Here is a 20,334-nt window from a genome sequence, read left to right on the forward strand (position 1 = left end):
ACTCACTCAATAAATCAATCATCATTTTTGACTGGAGGAGGATCCTGTGAGTTTTGAGGGGGCAAGGGATCCAAGATTTCTTATCTTCTTGCTTGATTCCTAACTGCATCTCTGGATCAGCTAAGAGTAGTCTCTGGAGGTGATGTCATGACAAGAATGTGAAATGGATTTGAATGAGGGGGAGCTGTGCTAAGTCACCAGCCTCACTTTCTCTTCCGGAGTCATCTGAGTCCAGTGTCCAGTGTCTAGATATGAATCAGGATGACTGGAGATGGCATTGTAAGCAAGGCAATCAGGGTTAAGTGACTTGCTCAAGATCACACAGCTAGTAAGTGTCAGGTGTCTGAAGTCAAATTTGAACTCAGGTCCTCCTGACTACAAGACTGATGTTCTATCCACTGTACCACCTAGCTGCCCCATGTTTGGCTTAGGAGAATGTTGGTATGATGGTATATGCTCATAACATGTCAGAAATTTCAGGGATCTTGCTGAGAAATTTTGGAGGTCAGGGAAGATAGAAAAAAATGGTCTGATGAAAAGAGATATCATACAAGTGAGACAAGAGACTGGAAAACTTTTCTACTTATAAAATAATCTTGGAGTCTGATAGGAGAGTGATATCAATTTAATGATACCTTCCTTTTGACTATTATGAAGTTAGTGAGACTTCCTGGAGTGACAGTCTTAACAGACTGTTGTATGAGTGAAGAGAAGCTCACTTGTAGAGAAACTGAACTAGATAATTGCCCAAAAGATGATGATTAAGCTGAAGGAACTTTGCACCTGTTACAAAGACTGAGGGACATTTCTGTCCAGAGAATTGAGCTCAAGGTCTTTTTGGTTTAGCAATTCCGCTGTAGGGATTATCACTAGGGTACAGAGATGAGCCTTTTCTGGTTCTTCCAACTGCTGATGCCCACTTTACCAATCATTCTTGTATTTAATTACTTTGAATATATTCTCTTCATATGTATCGTGTATATGTATATAATGTGAATAAACATATAGACAACTAGATGGTGCAATGGGTAGAGTATTAAATTTGCATCTCTGTGAGTTCAAATCCAGCCCCAGATACTTACTAGCTAATTTAATTCTGTTTGCCTTAGTTCATCATCTATAAAATGAGCCGGAGAAGAAGATGATAAACTACTCTAGTATCTGCCAAGAAAGCCCCAAGTCACAGAGTTGGACAAGACTAAAAAAAATGAAAAAGAACAAAATTAACACACACACACACAAACACATATTTATATAACCCTTTATGTATATGTTTACATGTATATACACATGCATACATACATACTAGTTGTATTCTTTATTGTAATGTAAGCTCCTTATGGGTAGAGATTGTTTCTTTCTTCATATTTGCCTCTCCAGGATATAAGCTCAATGCTTAGCATAGTAGGCATTTAATAAATGTTTATTGACTGATCAATCTAACTTATGAATTTGCAGGAAAGCTGGAAACATGGTTATACATTTTGCTGAATAACAACACTAATTAGTGGTTTCATATATGTAATATATATATTGATTCATCATGTGTTAACTATTTTATATTTTTATTTTCTATTTTCTGCTACTTTTGTTTATTCACTTTGGCATCAAAGATATACATATACTATTGATATATGTGCTTAGTAGCTGTACTTTGTTTGGTTTCTTTATGTTCATTGGCTTATGAACCAGGCTTATGAACAGCATATATGCTGTTTTATGTTCCTGAAGTATATTCTGCATTCTATTTAGGAATTTAGTCACTTAAGCATCTCTGTTAAAGGATGTTTTGCCCTGTGGTATGTTTGCTGCATGCAATATAAATGGAGATGTGAGATAGGAAGTATTTGTGATGTTAGGATAGCTACTCTATGTGTATTAAAATTTTATGTTTATCAGAATGTATTTATGCAGGTGTTCAAGTATACTCTGGGTAACTTTGCAGGAACCGCAAAATCTTTCACTAACAAGAAATATAGTACCTGCTTTTTACAGACTGAGCTTCACATGCCCCTGGTTCCCACCTATAAATAATACTCTGGGGATAAGAAAAAGGAAGCTGGAACTTGGAAAGCAACGGGATTGTTGCAAAATTGCTGCACTCAGTGAAGCAATTAAAACCCCAAGGGTCTAGACTGCTTGGTGGCACCATGCCAGAGAAAGGCATGCCCAGGCATCGTGCCAGGCAGGCTCAAGAGACATAGCAATGAGAGACTTAATGTATGTGTACTGTTAGGTAGGGGAATCTCTTTTCCTCTTTCTCTCATTCTTTCTCTTTCTCTCTTTCATCTGTAGGCTGAAGCTAGCAGTCTAAAAATTATTGGAGGCTACCTAGATGAAAAAAGAGCCCCAACTCTATATGCAACATAGATAGAAAGCATGAGTTCAAATGACCCTAAACTAAGAAAGGATACTGATTAGATCATTCTTTATTTTCTTCTTTGTAACTTTGACTGGAGAATAAAAATTGTATTTCAAATAAAAGCATTTATGCACCCCTGATTACAGCAGCAGAAGACTGGGAGTGGAGAAGTAGAGAAGTCCAAACTTTGCTAGATACAGCATGTCCTTAGCCACTAGGGATTTCTCTGTGTATGATAGTTCTCTTGGCAAAACTGAAATTGTGAATTGAATTCTACATGTAGACAGCTGCTGATATAGGGGATGGAGGTGGCAGAATCTCTAAGTGGTGCTCAATCACTTGGAGTTTTGATGTTATTTCTTTAAAATTTTGACTTCATTTAGTCAGTGGGAATGTGTTTTCCTTTTAGGTCACATGAAGTTGGGAATGATAAGAATCTTAATAGTCTGAGGGCAAAATGTGATCCAATTTTTGATAAATTTATAAAGTACTGTATGCAAATAATTTTACCTTTTAAACCCTGGAGCAAGCTGAGAGGAACTGAGGCCAAGGTAGGGGGCAAGTGCTTTAGTATATGGAAAAACTTCCTGTGCCTTCAGCAACAGTATCAACCCTTTACACATGGAGAGGATCTAAACCTCTAATATTATATATGAAGCTCTCCTACTCTATAAAGATAAAGCTTTGGGCAACCTATTAAGAGTGAAAAAAAGAAGGGAAGGCATAAAAGGAGGAAATAAAGTATTATTGAAAAGGTAGGAAAAAACCAGGGGAGGAAAGTCCCTGAAAGGGAAGGCAGAAAAACAGTTTAAAGTAAGAATAGGTGCTCAGCATTGTTAAGTAGTTTAAACAGATCAAGGAAGTTGAAGACTGAGAAATGGTTATTGATTTGGTGACTAGGAGTAATTGATCATCTTGGAAAGAGTAGTCAGAATTTAGTGGTAGTGATGGAAACCTGACCACAGGGAGTTTGGGAGTTAGAATGTGGTGGAAAAGAGTATTGAGTGTTGACTGTAAGTAGCAATTTTGTGCCTAGGGCAAGTCATTAAAAACACTAGGATGGGGAAGTGAGGAAGATCTCAACTAGGGTATGACTCCCAGATGAACTATGTTTTAAGAATGTATGAGGTTGCTTCTGAGAAGACTGCTTCCAAAAATTTGGAGGGCTTGATTGGTTGGCAAATATTCTACCTGATGGTCATCTACCAGGAGGTTCCTTGAGGGCAGTGATACACTTATTCTTTTTATTGTATTCTAGAGTTTAGCACAATATTTGGTGGTTAAGATAGTAAGTGTTTAACAAGTTTTATTGATTCTGATTCTAAGTTTAGATGACATAAATTCATCACTGCTGTATTATGCTTATTCCTTTTTACTTCCTCTAGCAATATTGTAGCCCAGAGCCTTTTTCCTCCCCTAGCATTGTTACTACATTAGTGAAGCTCTCATCACCTCATGCCTGGATTATTATCATAGCCTATTGGGCTGTCTCCCTATTACATGTCTATCTCCCCACCCTAGTTCATACTCCACTGTGCTATCATTGTGATCTTTCAAATGGACCATTTCATTCCCACCCTGCTTCCTCAATTTCTCTAGCACTGCTAGGATCAAATATAAAACCATTTATATGGCATTTAAAGACCTTCACAACCTGCCCCTCTTTACGTATCCAATATGCTTAGACCATAGACCCTCCCCTCCATGTACTCTGTAGTCCAGGGATACTGGTTTCTTTGCTTTTCCTTACACATAATGCTCCAGTTTCCCTGGTCATCCCTATGTCTGCATTGTTCTTCCTCCTAATCTCTGCCTTCTTAATTCTTTGAGCTTCTTTAAGTCCTAGCTAAAAATCTCACTTTCTAGAGGAAACTTGATTGCCCCTTAATTCTAGAACTTTCTCTCTGTTTATTATTTCCAATTTACCCTGCATAATTTGTTGGTATATAATTGTTTGCATGTTGTCTCTCCCATGAGACTGTGAGTTTGTTGAGCATGTTTTTTTCCTCATTAGCCTTGAAAGCAGGGAATTTTTTTGGCCTTTCTTTGTATCCCTGGAGCTTAGCAGCATGCCTAGCACATAGTAGACACAATAAATATTTACTGACTGACTAAAGCAGAAGGAACAGAGAGTATGGGTTAGTTGGGATTAGAAACTGGCAAGGTGGGTAAAGCAGAAACTCAGGGTGTGTGTGTCTGTGTGTGTGTTTGTGTGTGTGTGTGTGTGTGTGTGTGTGTGTGTGTGTGTGTGTGTGTGTGTGTGAAGAATTCTAGCAAATTTTTGAATTAGCTAACCATGCAGGCTCATGATGGGTTCTGGTGGCAACTAAAGACAAAAAAGAGTGAGGAATCAAAAATCAGAGGGATCAGAATGAAGAGCATGTTCAATAATTGTGAGAGAATAGGAGAAGTGGAAGAATAAATGACTGTGATGAGAGAAAAGGAGAATTTAGACTTCCAGATCATGGACAAGTTCTAATCAGTGATGAAACTGATTCAGTTTTATTTTTCACTATGTCACCCAACAACATCTTTGGGAACATTAGTATCTATGTCAGTAGTCTAATATACAAGTTCACAAAGTTATGGGACCTTTCCAGGGTCCATCAGGCAAAGTTGGAAGGAGAACATTAGAGAGGGCAGGGCCTCAAAGCTATGAGACCTCTTCAATCTTTGTGGTCTCTAACATATTTCACTTCATCTGCTCCTTACAGTCACACATTAGACCCAGCTTCTGCAATCAAGAGTCACATACACAGCACTCAGTCAGTGCTCAACTAGTACCTACTATCTAGAAATAAAAAAAAATCCAATTGAAACAGCTTTCAATTTTTTAGTCATTCTATACATATATAATATATAATATATATGATATATGGTACATGTATAATATAGCACATAATGAGACTGCTATTAGCACAGTGAAATTACTGTCTCTACATATCCATGTATATTGTTACCACTTGACTCTTCAGAGACCTAGAACAACATTTTTGCCTAGGAAGCTTGTAACAAGATACAACCTTCAGGATCCTCCAAGCAAAGTTGGATGAAGGGCATTTGAGAGGTTAGGTACAATTCTGGGGTTCATAAGGATATATTTTATGTAACCTTTGTTTGCATTTCTTCCGCATGTGAAACCATTATCATGGCCACCTCAAAGAAAGGAAAGATGCCAAAGATGGAACAACATCAAATTTTGGAGAAAACTGGAAAAGAAAACTATGAAGGAAACAGGGACAAAGGCAATAGGACTCACATTTACAACAAAATCATATTTTTCAAGCACTTAAAGACTGACAAAGTGCTGTCCTCACAACATCTCTGAGATGTGAAACTGAAATTATTCCCATTTAAAATGTAAAAAAAACCCTTTATATTTTGCAGTTGCATCATTTCCAAATCTACATTCATTTCCAAATATGTCTCTTCTCCTCCCTTAGTCATGAATCATTCGCTATGAGAGAGAGAGAGAGAGAGAGAGAGAGAGAGAGAGAGAGAGAGAGAGAGAGAGAGAGAGAGAGAGGTGAAAAAATGCAATTCTGCAAAACAAGACAGAAAAGAAATTTGACTGGATATTCATTGTTATATAGCTGTAGTCTCATACCTTGGCAAAGAGGTGGGACACCTTATTTTTTCCCAAGGGCAAGCTTAGTTATAACTACACAATATTCAGTTGGGTTTTTATTATTTTCTTTCCATTTGTATTGTTGTATTCTGTTTTCCCTGTGATTTTACTTACTTCATCCTGAATCAATTTATGTTTTCCATATTTCTCTGTATTCATCAATTATTATGGCACAGTAATAATTCACTACTTTCATGTACTATAATTTGCTTAGTCATTCACCAGTCAATGGGCAACTACTTTGTTTCCGGTTCTTTGCTGGTACAAAAAAGTGTTACTATAAATATTTTGGAAATTATAGGATTTATATTTCTGTATTTTACGTTCTTGGGATTCATGACTAACAATAGAATTTCTTGGTCCAGGAGTGCAGACATTTTCATACTTTTCTTAGCTTCCAAACTGCTTTCCAAAATGGCTGGACCACTTCATAGCTCTACCAATAATCTATCTCTTTCAATAACCCCTCCACTCTAATTACATCTTTTGTCATTTTTGGTTGGTAAATTGGGCATATGATGAAATTAGAGGGGTTTGTCAATAGTGTCAAATGCCACAGATGATTTAAGAACAATGATGACTAAGGAAAGGTCTTTGGTTTTATCAAATAAGAGATCTTTGTAAATTTGGTGAGAGGAGTACACTAGATTCAGTAACAGTTTTTTTTAATGGATAGGAGTAATTTTGATATGTTTGTCTACAGCAAGGGAGGGGTTAGTGGATCAGGAGAGACTGAAGAAAAAAAATCAATCAATTAATAAACAGTAAGCACTTACAACATGTCAGCCACTATATTAAGTATAAAAGGCAGTACTTGTCTTCAAGGAGTTTATAATCTAATGGGGTAGACAACATGCAAACAAAAATATATTCAAATCAAGCTAGATAATGGATAAATAGAAGATAATTAAAAGAGGAAAACCCTGGAATCAAAAGGGATTAAGAAAGGCTTCCTGTAAGAGATGGGATTTTAATTAGAATTTAAGGGAAGTCAATAGGGAAGAGATGGAGAGAGGGAGCATTGCACACAAGGGAGACAACCAGAACTAATGCCTGGAATCAAGGGATGGAGTATCTCATACATGAAAAAACCAGGAGGTCACTGTCTCTGTAGTTAAGAATATGTATTGGGGAGTAAAGGTGTAAAAAGTCCGGAAATATAAGAGGGGGTTAAATTATGAATGGCTTTGAATGTCAAACAGGGTCTTTTGTATTTGAGCCTGGAGGCAATAGAGAGCCACTGGAGATCATCGAGTTAAGGGATGACATGATTGAACCTCTACTTTAGGAAAATCACTTTAGTGGCTGAATGGAGGCTGTGTTGAGTGGGGAGAGATTTGATAGGTAGACACTCTAGCAAACTATTTCAGGAATCAAGGCATGAGATGAAGTGGTCCTGCATTAGACTGGTGGTAATGCCCGAGGAGAGAAGAATGTATTTTTGAGAGAGGCTGCAAAGGGGAAATTTGTAGATCTTGACAACATCTTGCACAGGAGGGTGAGAGATAGTGAAGAATCTAGGATGAGAGAGGGGAAATTATTGAAGTGACTGGAAGAAATAGAGCTTCTGGAAGATACTGGGACAAATTCAAACACAATAGAGCTAGTATTGGCAAGGAGAATGGAACAAAAGAGGCAAGACTGGAGGGTGATGGTAATGGGTTTTGAAGTATAGAAGTGGGGATATTATAGATAATAATTATTGTCACAGCAAAATTGGAGGTAAGTTCTAATGAGGAGATCACCAGAAAGAGTCTTATATATGGCTTGATGAGTAAAGAGAAAATTTGGATGAACTGAAGTGGGGAAGAATGATTGAATCAATTAGAAAAGAATAAAAGAATTGTTATAAAAGAAAAACTCCCTATAAACCGAAGTTTTATTTCTATATTCATAGCAGCATTGTTTTTTTTTTTTGGTAGCACAGAATTTGAAACAAAGTAGACTCATATTATTTAGAGAATTCACTAAGAAAATTGTGGTATATTAATAATACAAATATTAGAAATGAAGAATGTGATGAATACAAAGGAGCCTGGAAAGATATATGTACTGATTCAAAGTAAAGTAAACAGAATGAAGAAAATAAGACATAGAATGTTTGCAGTTTCTCCAGCTTTCAGGACTAATGCTCTTTTCACTAGACTGTACTATCTCTCTGTGCCTAGAACTAGCTTCCTACAAAAGACACTTGGCATGTTGTTTGACCTGAAGGTTTGTGCAAAGTTATTGGGGAGACCTAATATTGTGGATGAAGTAATTAGCAGATGATAAAATGCTGAAATGTTGTTGCTCAGTTAATTTTCAGTCGTGTCTCACTGTTCATAACCCCATTTGAGGTTTTCCTGGAAAAGATATAGGAGTGGTTTACCATTTCCTTCTCTAGCTTATTTAGCAGGGGAAGAAGCTGAGGCAAACAGGGTTAATTGAAGGAATTTAGGAAATAGTACCTATAGCAGGAATAGTACCAAAATTAAGTTCTGGGATTTCAATGTTAATAAAATTGGAAATAAGACAGCTAACAGTTATCTCAAATTATATGTACTAAATTATATGTACTAAAGGCTAAAAATTCAGTGACCAATTTGTCTTTGCTTTAATTTTATTTCTGCATAAAGACTGACCATTTTGTAGACATCAGGATGAAGTCACAGTTGCTAAAAGCTACTAGCACAGATCTGCGAGGAGGACTTCATCTGGATTTGCTCTTTTCTGGGTCAGATTAAATCTCCCCCCCCCCCCAAGATGTTTGGTGCTATGTGAACATTTCTATAAGAAAAGTATTGGAATCAAGCTTCTTTCAGTTGGTCTGAATGGTTGCCTACTTTCTCAGGCTGGTTTGGACAAAACTGTCTTTAGCTCTTGCCAGAATGTGTACAAAGAAGTAGCACTGTGTACATTGTGAGTACAGAACAGCTTTCAGATCTGAGCTAGGCTGTTATGACACTAAGTGGAAAACTGTTTTGACATAGAGTGTCCCACTATAGGTGCCTGAGAGGTTAATGTGATGTTGATAAGCTAAGAAATGTTGCTCTATTTAAAAAAGGCAAATGCATATTTGGTGCTTGATTCATCTGGAAATCCAAAGACAAAAACGCTTCTGGCAAACCTCTCTCAGGATAGCCTACAAAGACTTAATAGAGAAAGCTAGGATGGAAAAACCCTTAGTCTAAGAAGTACCAATAGTCACTGTGAACATAGTCCTTCTTTGCTAACAAACTTAAGGTTGTGGAGAGAAGACAAGAAGAAAGGAAAAAGTAATCTTTTTTGGCTGTCAAAATTTTTAAAAACTGTTAATTTTCAGTTTGCCTATTTGGAGTCAAATAGGAATTTGAAGGGTGCTATATTATCAAAGAAATCTAAATAAGAGGTCTGATTGAATTACATAATTGGGAGGCAGTAATAACTTGTTAAAGTTCATCTAGTTCAATCTCAAAACAAGATTTATGGGGAAACAGAAACTCAAAGGAATTTAGGTTTGCAATGTGATATAGTTGACAGATCCCTCTATCAGGCAACCTAAGGTTTGAATATTTCCTCTGTCATTCTTTAGCTGGGCTATCTTGTGCAAATGACAATTTTTTTAAGATCCTCAATTTCCTCATCTGTAAATTGGCATAATAACATTTGTACCAAATACATAGAATTGTGTGAGGATCAAAGGAGATGTTGTGAGGAAAACATTTTGTAAACCTTAAAGTCCCGTCTTACTTTATATGGTAGTTATAAAGATACAAATAATAGTTCACATTTATACTTATGACAATTATAGAACTTAATATTTATAATAACATACAACATATGGGGCAGTAGGAGAGTGTAAGTAATATATTTTTTGTTTGTTTTTTCTAGACCTGTGATTTCATCAGTGTAAGGTGAGAAGACTGCTTCTATCAATGGGAACTGTTGAAGAACTGTTTGGAATAGCTAAAAGACTAAGTGAATAGTTCAGGGTCACATGGCTGGCATGTCAGAGTTGGGTTTTGAACTCTGGTCATCTTGACCAACCAGCTCACTAATATAACCATTTTCTGTCTCTTAAATATCATTATTTTAATCTAATCACATGCACACATATATAAACACACACATCTTGCTAAACGTAACATGCTATACCTCTTATGGGGGCTTATGCAAAGTATTGTGCTAGTTAGAGGCAGAGCCTGGAATCCCAGTTCCTAGTCCAGTATATTTTCCCAATTAACCCAGTAGGATTATTACATCTGTTTTTACATCCTAACACACCAATCCACATATTTGGAACACTGAAGAGATTGTTTAATCTGAAGTTGCTTTTATACTTTGTTCTGATATAACATGGACAAATGGCTAAATTTGTATATTTATAAAGACACAGCTTGTTAATAGGGAGAAACTGTGAGAATAAATTAAGTTCCCCAACCATAGCAATCACTCTCAACAAAAAAGGGTAGAAGAGATATACAATCTATTAGTACTAAACTAGACAGTTTGGTGCCTGGTAAACTTGGTTGAGTTGCTATAGCAATTATACTGGGAAAATGAGAAGAAACAAATGAGAAAACTGAGTCTTGTAATGGGTGACTGATTGACTCAAAATCTTTGTGATTTTTTTCCTAAATTTATATTGGAAATTGTTATATCTAAGAAGGTCTAATTGAAATTATTTTTCTATGAATTCTGAATTACAGTCTTAGAGTTACAGGGGAATTTAATGGGTCATCTTGTCCTATTTCTCCTGTCCCAATTAAGGAATAACTTCTCTATGAGAAATTATCCAGTTTCTGCTTGAAATCTTCTAGTCATAGGAGGTTCACTATCTACCAGGGCAGCCTATTTCATTTTGGAAAAACTGCAATTATTAGGGAGTACAATATTATATTAAGTTAAAAATCTTCCTTGTAATAGTTTCTACCTGCTGGGTCCATTTTTATCCTCTAGTACTATGAAGACTAATTCTTCTTCTGAATGATATTTTTTTCAGATAATTGAAGACAGTGATTATATAGTGACAATTATTTTTTGTTAAAAACAAAACTTCTCCCTCAAGACTTTCAGTGTCCTATGATAGCATCATCCCACTTCTGGATAGCTCTAATTACTAAGAAACTTCCCCTTATATTCAGTCTATATCTGACTGCAATTTCCCCCCATTATGAGTAGTAATTACCTCTAGCAACAAGCTAAACAATTCCAATCCACCTTCTTCAGAATAACCCTTCATATGTTTAAAACCCAATATCATATTTTTCTTAAGGCTTTATCTAATTCTCTTATGATATGATATTTAGTTCTTTCATTATTCTGGTTGCCTCCTTCTAAACACACCAGTTTGTCAATGTCAATATCTTCTCTAAGATATGAAACCCAGAGCTACAATATGGTTTGACTGAGATAGAATGCAGCAGGATGGCTGCCACTTTTGAGTTTCTATCCAACAAGCCTAAAATTGTATTAGTATTTTTGGCTACCGTCATCATTGACTCATAGTGAAATTTTAGTCCACAAGAATTATATATATATGTTTCCTCTTCACAGACTGGTATCCAGCCATGACTCTTCATTCCTTTACTTGCACAGTTCATTTTGCAAACCCAAAGGTAGAACTCTTCATATTTTCTATTAAATTTCATTTTATAGGTTATCCCACCATTCTCCTACAGTTCAGCAATACTTGGATTTTGTGTCATTAAAATATTTGATAAGAACATTATTTATGCTTTCATCTAGGTCTTTGGTAAAAACACACAAAGATAAGAAGAGAGACCTGAAGTTCTTCATTGGAAGACAGTTTCTGGGTTGATATCCTCCATCCATTAATCACCAATCACTGGGTCCAGTTATTTAACCCCTCCCAAATCTACCAAACTCTGCTATCCCTTAGCTTATATCTCTTAATATTATTTATTCATATGGATACTATAATTTGATTTTTAAATGCTTAGCTGAAAATGAGAAATACTAAAACATCTCTCTAATCTGTTACTTTGATAATCTTGTCAAAAGAGTATTTTCACTGTATTGTTAAAAATAGGCTAGCTATTAGTGAATACAACTTGCTTTTCTAAATATTAACAGATTGGTCTTTAGTAATATTTTCTAGAATTTTGTCAAAAATTATCATCTAGGGGCGGCTAGGTGGTGTAGTGGATAAAGCACTGGCCTTGGAGTCAGGAGTAACTGGGTTCAAATCCGGTCTCAGACACTTAATAATTACCTAGCTGTGTGGCCTTGGGCAAGTCACTTAACCCCATTTGCCTTGCAAAAACCTAAAAAAAAATTATCATCTAACACATTGCTCTGAGTTAATTGGAGGCAGGTAGGTAGTCTTATAGTATCTACTCAATGCAACTTCCTGTTAATGATTTATTGTTTCTTTAAAAATTATTTTCCTTTTTTAGAACAAACATAAGGTAAATAAAGAATTCCATGCACTAAAAGCAGTTGACCCATACCTTTTAATGTGTTTACTGTTCCATATATCACTACATCCCAATTATGAGGTCTTTATGAAAGGGGAAAATATATATTGATATGCATTGAAAATAACCATCATTACAGACCTTTCTTGGGCCTTGTATATACCATATTTTGGGGGAAATTGTAGCTTTTGTTCAACCAATAGAATAATCATGAACAATATTAATAATTATTAATAATCAATAATAATCATGAACATATTAATCATCCTATGCTGAACATTATTAGAAGTGACAAATGGTTGAGCACTGAAGAGACTCTCATGTCATTTTTATTTTTGCTTCTATGTTTTAAACTAATGCCCCAGCCAACCTTCTTTTGCTGATATTTTTCTTCTCAAGTACTATGTACAAAGTTTATCTTAAGATAGTTAATGACAACTCTGTAATTTCTAAAGGGATTGTTAGTTTCTTTTTTAATAGTCACATTTATAAACAGGTAAAGGTAGGAAGAGTTCTTCTTATCTACTACTATCTATCATCTGTCTATCTATCTATCTGTCTGTCTGTCTGTCTTTGTCTACCTATCTTAGTGCTTACTTAGCTCTAGACCTACAGATCCCAGCTCATGTACTGGGCAATTGTTCAGAAGTTCACTCATATGGTCACCTGTTTACAACTTGGATGCCATTTAACCCCACAGAAACAATGTAATATGTGGTGGTTATTATTCTATGAATATTTAGTGAATTATGTGCATGATGTATAGTCAGGAATAAATCAGGAGTGTTAGAGTGTTTGTATGGTCAGAGCTCCAATTTGGAATTCTAGGAGGACATCATTTCCTACTGCATGTGTGAGAGGGAGTGGAAGTCATAATGAAAGTCTGTGTGTGTGTGTGTGTGTGTGTGTGTGTGTGAGAGAGAGAGAGAGAGAGAGAGAGAGAGAGAGAGAGCAGGTCAAAGAGGAGGAGGAGGAAATGATGATGATGAAGCAGCAGCAGCCATCATGAATGATTTTACATGTGTTATCTCATTTTATTCATACAACAACATGGTGAGGTTATTGTTGTTATTATCACCATTTTACAAATGAGAAAGTTGAGGTTGAAATGTTAAGCTGACTTGCCTAGGGTCACACAGTTACTAAGTGTCTCAGGAGAGATTTGAACATGAGTCTTCCTGACTCCAACTCTACCACTCTCTCCATTAGAGAACCTAGTTAGTGGGGACTTCAGGGCTTTAAACTTCTCAAAATGAAGCCCATATCTTGGGACAAGTATTCTAGCAAGACGGAATGAAATAAGGGACCTCACATTGTTTGGTATCCTTTTTGATGAATTTATCATGCAATCTTCTATATTATCTATATTACTAACAAAAGATTACAAAAGAGAATCAGTTGGGTCGGAATGATTGACTACATTTTATAGATGGAGAAATTGAGACTTGGAAAGATTATGACTTACCTACTTGACAAGGATAGTTAAGTTAGTGAGAAGAGAGGTCTCTTGGAGACCTGGGGTAGAAGAGGAGTCCTAGACATAGGTTGAGGTTTGTAGCATTAAGGTGAATGAGGAGGTATAGAAGAGGAAGAGAGAAATTAACATGGCTATGGTCCCTCAGAAGGGGTAGTGATAGCTCTATATCTCTATCTCTATATTTATAGCTCTATCTATCTATATGTATGTATGTCTGGAGTAATCAAGGCCCAGTTTGTATAAAGAAATTGTTAATGCTGATTACTTAACATGGAAAGAAACAGAAGCAATGAATTGAAACAATACAAAGAGGAAACTGTTCCATAGTAAAGACAAGTCAAAAATCTTAATTTCACTACTTAGAGCTACTTGGGGTCAAAACAGTCTCATTAAAATTCAGTTTCTTTGTCTATAAAATGGGTACCTAGCTAATAGAAAAATATTGAACTGCCACTTTACAATCCTTGTGATCTTGGAGAAATAATTTCCCTTCTTTGGATCTCAGTTTTCTCACACAAAATGATGAAGTTGGTCTAGACTAAGGGGGGTCTTAATCTGGGAACTGTGAATTTGTTGTCAAAAATAGTTCAATAACTTATTTCAACATAATTGGTTTCCTTGGTAATACTAAGTGTTTTATTCATTTAAAAGCATTATTTGGGGAAAGGGTCCATAGGCTTCCCTAGATTGTCCATTTGGCACCAAAAAAGGTTAAGAACTTTTGGTCATGAAAATATCTTTAGTCTCTTAATACTCTAAATACTATTATAATCATGATTTGTTTAGGTCTTTTATAGATCCAGGATGAAGAATTAAGGCAGGTAGCCAGATAGAATGGAACACATAGGGAAGGGCAACAAGATTTTTTAAAAGAATTCATTTTTATGTACACATTTTTTGGTATTCCTAAATTCTACTTTGTGTGTAAGATAGATATTTTTTAAAAATAAGGTCAAATAATTTATATTACAGTAATGAGCCAAAGGTTCCAATGAACAATAATACACAGGACCCCAAAATTTCAAATATGGAAGGGTATTGGGCAATATTCAAATTGTACAAATGCTCTCTCCTGATCCTGATCTAGTAAGACCCCTAAATTTGTTTTTAATCAATTGACATATTGGAAATAGATATTACATCTATAATTTCTGGAATTAGAAGAAATTATATTTTGTAGTGATCTTAAAATATATTTTTCTTAATTTTTACATTTTTAGAACAAAAACAGCTTTATATGAGTTTTATTTTTTATCTTTCTTGTTGGATATCTGATTTTTACTCTTTCCCCTCGTATTTTTAGAGTCCCCAAGGCCATGAACTCCTAACCCAAAGCAGGCTCCCACTTTTTACTCCTAGTGAGTTGGTTCTAGGGCAATTAGTTCCTTATGCAGTCCTGACTGCATGTATCTCGGGACACAGACCTGGCTTAAAAATGTATTTCTTAAAAAAAATTTCTTGCTGCTTTAATTGCATCAAATTAAGCTTTACCTTACAGCCTTCTTTAATTTCTGATAAAATATGCAGTTTGTCCCTCACAGCTGTGCAAGTGACAAATGCTGGAAATGAACTAATTATATTAGAAAGATTTTTTACTTTTTCAGTTACTTTACACATTTCTTCCAGCTGATGTCTTTAGGGGTAAAAGACATCCCTGTGTGAACGCAGCTGTGAATCCAACTGCCTTTTAATTACAACACTGTAAAAAATGCTTCCTCATGCCAATTTATCACCTCTAATTAGCCAATAGGTGGAGAGCAAGTCTATTGGGGGAAAAAAAAAGTTATGCCTCTTTACAGCATTGTGCTTCCCTTTGAAGTTGTTGGACAGGTTTAAACAGTTTAGTGGTAAGAAAAGATTTAAAATGAAAGTCTTCCATTCCTATTTGAGACAGCAGGGGTCCATGGTAATCTTAAGACTTGGTTCATTTAGTATTAAATGGACCCCATTAGATTGCAAGCTCCTTGAGGGCAGGAACTCTCTTTTGCCTCTTTTTGTATCTCCAGCACAGCAAAATGCCAGATATATAGTAGGTGCTTAAGAAATGTTTATTGATCAGCTGATTATAAAATTTTTACTTCTCATCTAGACAATGTTCAATTCCAAATTTTTTCCTCTTTCAAGCTCTCCCCTATAACCCTTTCTGAAAAGGTCTTTCCAGGCCCAGCTAATGTTTGGGTCAATCAGAATTGGAAAGGGAAGTGGAAGCAGAGGTGAAAGTAAAAGAGAAAAACCACTTCTTTTCATCATGTGTTTTAAGTTATTTTAAAGAAAGGATCCTTTGCTGATCTACCATAATTTCTACTTACAATTTAACCATTTTGTTGCATAAGAATGCCCTGATAATATATAATTGTCACTGTGGGGTAATGATGACGTGATCCATTGTTGATCATTGCTATCTTAAAAGGGGAACTATTTTTTCAGCACTAGTCTGTGAAGGGTCCCTTAGAAGGAATGTTGGTAAAATTTATGTAAGTTCTGATTAGGTGAGAGTGGGAAGAGGATTGTGGTAGAGAGGCAAAAAGGAAATATATACAGTCTGGGGCCTGGGAGGGCTCTAGGTAGTCACATGAGGGAGATTAATTCAAAATAGGTTGCTCTGCCTTCAGGTTGATCTCCTAACAAGCCAGCCTTCCAATTACAGCTTGACTTAACTTTTTCTGACCTTGATCTGGTTACATCATTGTTCAATTTCCAAATATTCAGTGGCAACATTTTGTCTTCCAACTAAAGAGCATTCAAAGTTCTCCACAATTTGGTGCTTCATCTCCTATTTTCATAGGATTATGAACAGATGAATGAATGATAAAGTATTTATTAAGAACTTGTTTCGTGCCAGGCATTTCTAAGCAATGAAAATACAAATAAAAGCAAGAAATCCAGTCCCTGCAATTAAGGATCTTGCATTTGAATAGTGAAGCCAACATATAAAAAGGAGTTAGAAAGTGAATTTGTTATACATGGTTTGGAAATGTATGGGAAGTGACATCTGGTTCCAGACAAAGGAGGGGAAATTCTCATCTTCCAGAACTCAGGATCACAGATATGAGAACTTGAAAGGAACATAGAGATCACCTAGTTCTAGTCCAATGATTTCATTTTATAGATGAGGAAGCAGAGGTTCCAGAGACCCAAGGAACTTGTCCAGTGTCATATAGGTAGTAAGTGACATTTTAATGTTCTTTCCATTATACTATATTGTCTTCCTTTTACTTATTCTATGCTTTAATCCAATTGGCTTTTCCTCTGTTTCTTGAAATATATTATATGGTTGTTCACCTTTTTATCATTACCAATAATCTTCTGTATCCCTGAAATGTTTGCTCTCCACATCCTGATCTATTGAATTCCTACTTAACCTTTACAGTTGAATTCAAAAGCCATCTCCTCTCTGCTTCTTCTCACATACATACTTTGAATTGCACCTCATAGTCATGGATTATAGTTAGATGCTAGTTCATCAGGAAAAGGTCTGGAACTTTTAAAAGGGACAGCAAGTTCAGTATGAGTATAATATGACTGCCAAAAAAACAAGCTAATACAATCTCAGATGCATTAAAAAAGAAAGTTATGAGAAGGTACACTTGGGTTTGACTTCAGGAAAAATTCATTACCTGTACATCTAGCTGAGAGAGGAACAGAAGGTAGTGGGTCATCTCTCACTGGAGATCTTCTAGAAAAAACCATGTGGCCACTTGTCAAATAAGTTGTAGAGGGCATTTTTGTTTGGCATGAGTCAATCATTCAATCAGTATTTAATAAACCAGGGCATCTAGTTGACAGAGCTCAGTGGATAAAGTACCAGTCCAGGAATCAGAAGAACCTGAGTTCAAATCTGGTCTCAGACACTTATTAGCTGTGTGACTTTGGCCAAGTCACTTAACCTGGATTGCCTCATATCCAATGCCATCTCCAGTCATCCTGATTCATATCTGGCTACTGGACCCACTGGACCCAGATGGCTCTGGAGGAGAAAGTGAGGCTGTTGACTTAGTACAGCATCCCCTCACTCAAATCTAATTCATTTGCTTTACATAGCATCACCTACTTGATGTCATGGTCTTCAAGAACAAAGGAAAAACATCATCACCATCATTTATTAAACTAATAACAATAATAATAGCTCATAGTTATATAGTCCTTTAAGGTTTGCAAATTATTTTGTCAATAGTATATCTTTGCAGACTTTGAGAATACAAAGAATTCTCTTACTCTCAGAGAGCTTGCATTCTATCAGGTGAGATAACATGAACATTAATAAGCTTAAACAAATAACTTATAAGGTAACTTATTTGTGTGTGTGTGTGTGTATGTGTATAGATTTTGCTGACTTGATGGGATAGAGGCATGAAAGGATTAGGAAGGCTTCATGTAGGTGACCCCTGAACTAAACTTTGAAATAAAAGAGGTATCCCATGAGTAGGTAAGAAGGAAGCTTAGGAGTAACTAGGTGGTACAGTAGATAGAGCACTGACCTGGACTCAGGAGGATTTGAGGCCAAATCCGGCCTCAGACACTTAATAATTGCCTAGCTGTGTGACCTTGGGCAAGTAACTTAACCTCATTGCCTTAAATAAAATAAAAAAAAAGAAGGAAGCATAGTAGAGGTGGGGAGAAGGGAAAATAGTCTGTGAAAAGGCATGGAGACAGGAGATAGAATATCATGTGTAAAAATGGCAAGAAAATGAGTTTGACTGGACTGAAGAGTTAGCCTTTGGATGTCTCTTTTCAGAGATTTTCTGATTCTGTCATTTTTGTATTATAATTATGACATACACATCATGTTGTTGAGATTGAAACAGGAGTTTTAAAAAGTTTTCATTTCCTCTTTTTGGTATGGACTGATCCTCACAATAATGGTAAAGTGGGTAATTTAAACCTTATGGGTGTCATTTTATAGATGAGGAAACTGAGATTCAAGGAAATTAAAAGGTTGCTGGGACAGGATAGACTTTTACCCAGAATATGAATGGATCAATTCAAGACTATCATCTCACTGGATATACCATTCAAAACTCATGGTGTGATTGAACATAGATCAGAAGTTGCAAATTTATTTTTATGCAAAAAGTAGTGATAACTCTTCCTCTCCCCTCTCCTTCAAATTCCTTCTTTGTAAGGGGTTAAATAGTTTGGATGAGAAATATTCCAGGAATAGTAAATTCCTGCCAATACACAATAAGAAAATGGCAGGAATAGGAATGGGGAAATAAGATGCTTGAGTAAGCAGTAATAAATAGAATGAGGCCGGAAAAGCTTGTGAGAAGAGATGCTGAGCAAGGAATACGTGAGCTCAACTGGAATTATAAGGCAATGTTATAGATAGAACACTAGGCTGGGAGTCAGGGGACCTGGGTTCTAGATCTGCCACCACTGCTTCCTAGAAAATCTTTAAGATTCCTTCTCATTCTAAAAATCTTGTTCTAGTTATTTTCTATTGATTTACTGATTTTGTACCCCACCCAGTTGACAGTACAGTACAATACAATGGGGAGCATGCTATGAATTCAGAATTTTGAATAAGTAGGTTTGAAAAGGGTAACCCATGTTTCTTTCTAGAGAAAGCTTTGCTTTATAGTAAGTAGGTGGTCACTTCAACACCACTTCAGCTAGAAAAGACAGTCAGAGGCAAAGTTTTGCATTCTTCTTGTTGTCCAGAGACAGCAGAACACTGCCAAGCAGCACTCGGAATACCATTCAGCTTTGGCAATGATTCCTGCTCCCAGAGTTGGCAGGTTCCAGGAACATTTTCCTTCTTCTCCAGTTGACACACAATGAGATATTGTCAAGGTTAGAATAAGAGAGATGAGGGTGGTGGGAGAGAGGACAAGTCACTGGGGGAAAGTCCAGAAGAAAGTGTTCTCCCCAAAATGGGAAACTTTGCAACTTTTCCTTTTTCTCTCTTCTCCCAAATTTCTTGCAACCAAAATGTGATGCAATAGAATACTGCAATAAAGACAAATGAAAATTTGCTACTGTTGTTAGTCTTATAAAAATGCAGAAGATTTTAAGACTGAAGGTGTACTTTATACAATTAGGAGGAAAACATTTAGTCATTCTCAATAATTAAAATTCTTCATTATTAGTGAATGCAGCAATAAACATCTAACCTTCTCTAGCCTTCTTTGCTATGATTATTTCCTCAAACGTTATTGAGGTAGCAAAGTTCCTGAACAGATTTTAAAGGGAATGATTTGGAGGAAGAAAAATGATTACTAGAAACCAGTGTGGATTCATTATGAACACATTATGCAAAACTAGCCTCCTTTTCTTTGTTGATAATGTTATTAGATCAGAAAATTAGGGAAATGTCACTGACAGAGTAGCTACATTTAACTGAAGTATTTGACAAAGCTTTGCACAATACACTGATGCATACATTTAGTGGCAAGGATGATAATATTCTTAGTGACCCTTTGTAGCTGCTTCAACAACAACATTGAAAGAATTTTAATTATTGGAC

At 36.0% G+C, this 20,334-nt stretch overlaps 1 protein-coding gene and 1 long non-coding RNA gene across 6 annotated transcripts in view; one reads left to right on the plus strand and one right to left on the minus strand.

The window, feature by feature from the left end:
- The window catches only part of LOC141502941 (uncharacterized), a 172,127-nt gene extending 156,712 nt beyond the window's left edge, over positions 1-15,415 (plus strand). For 3 of the 5 annotated variants that reach the window (XR_012472726.1, XR_012472724.1, XR_012472728.1), the window contains one exon: positions 9,843-15,415. This is a non-coding gene — a long non-coding RNA (uncharacterized LOC141502941). The remainder of the gene's footprint in view (positions 1-9,842) is intronic. The other 2 variants (XR_012472725.1, XR_012472727.1) reach the window with 2 other exon arrangements.
- The window catches only part of GABBR2 (gamma-aminobutyric acid type B receptor subunit 2), an 879,763-nt gene that overhangs the window by 438,784 nt on the left and 420,645 nt on the right, over positions 1-20,334 (minus strand). The gene's annotated exons all lie outside the window — the stretch shown is intronic.

Source organism: Macrotis lagotis, chromosome X (assembly GCF_037893015.1).
Source record: "Macrotis lagotis isolate mMagLag1 chromosome X, bilby.v1.9.chrom.fasta, whole genome shotgun sequence".
Taxonomy (NCBI): Eukaryota; Metazoa; Chordata; class Mammalia; order Peramelemorphia; family Peramelidae; genus Macrotis; species Macrotis lagotis.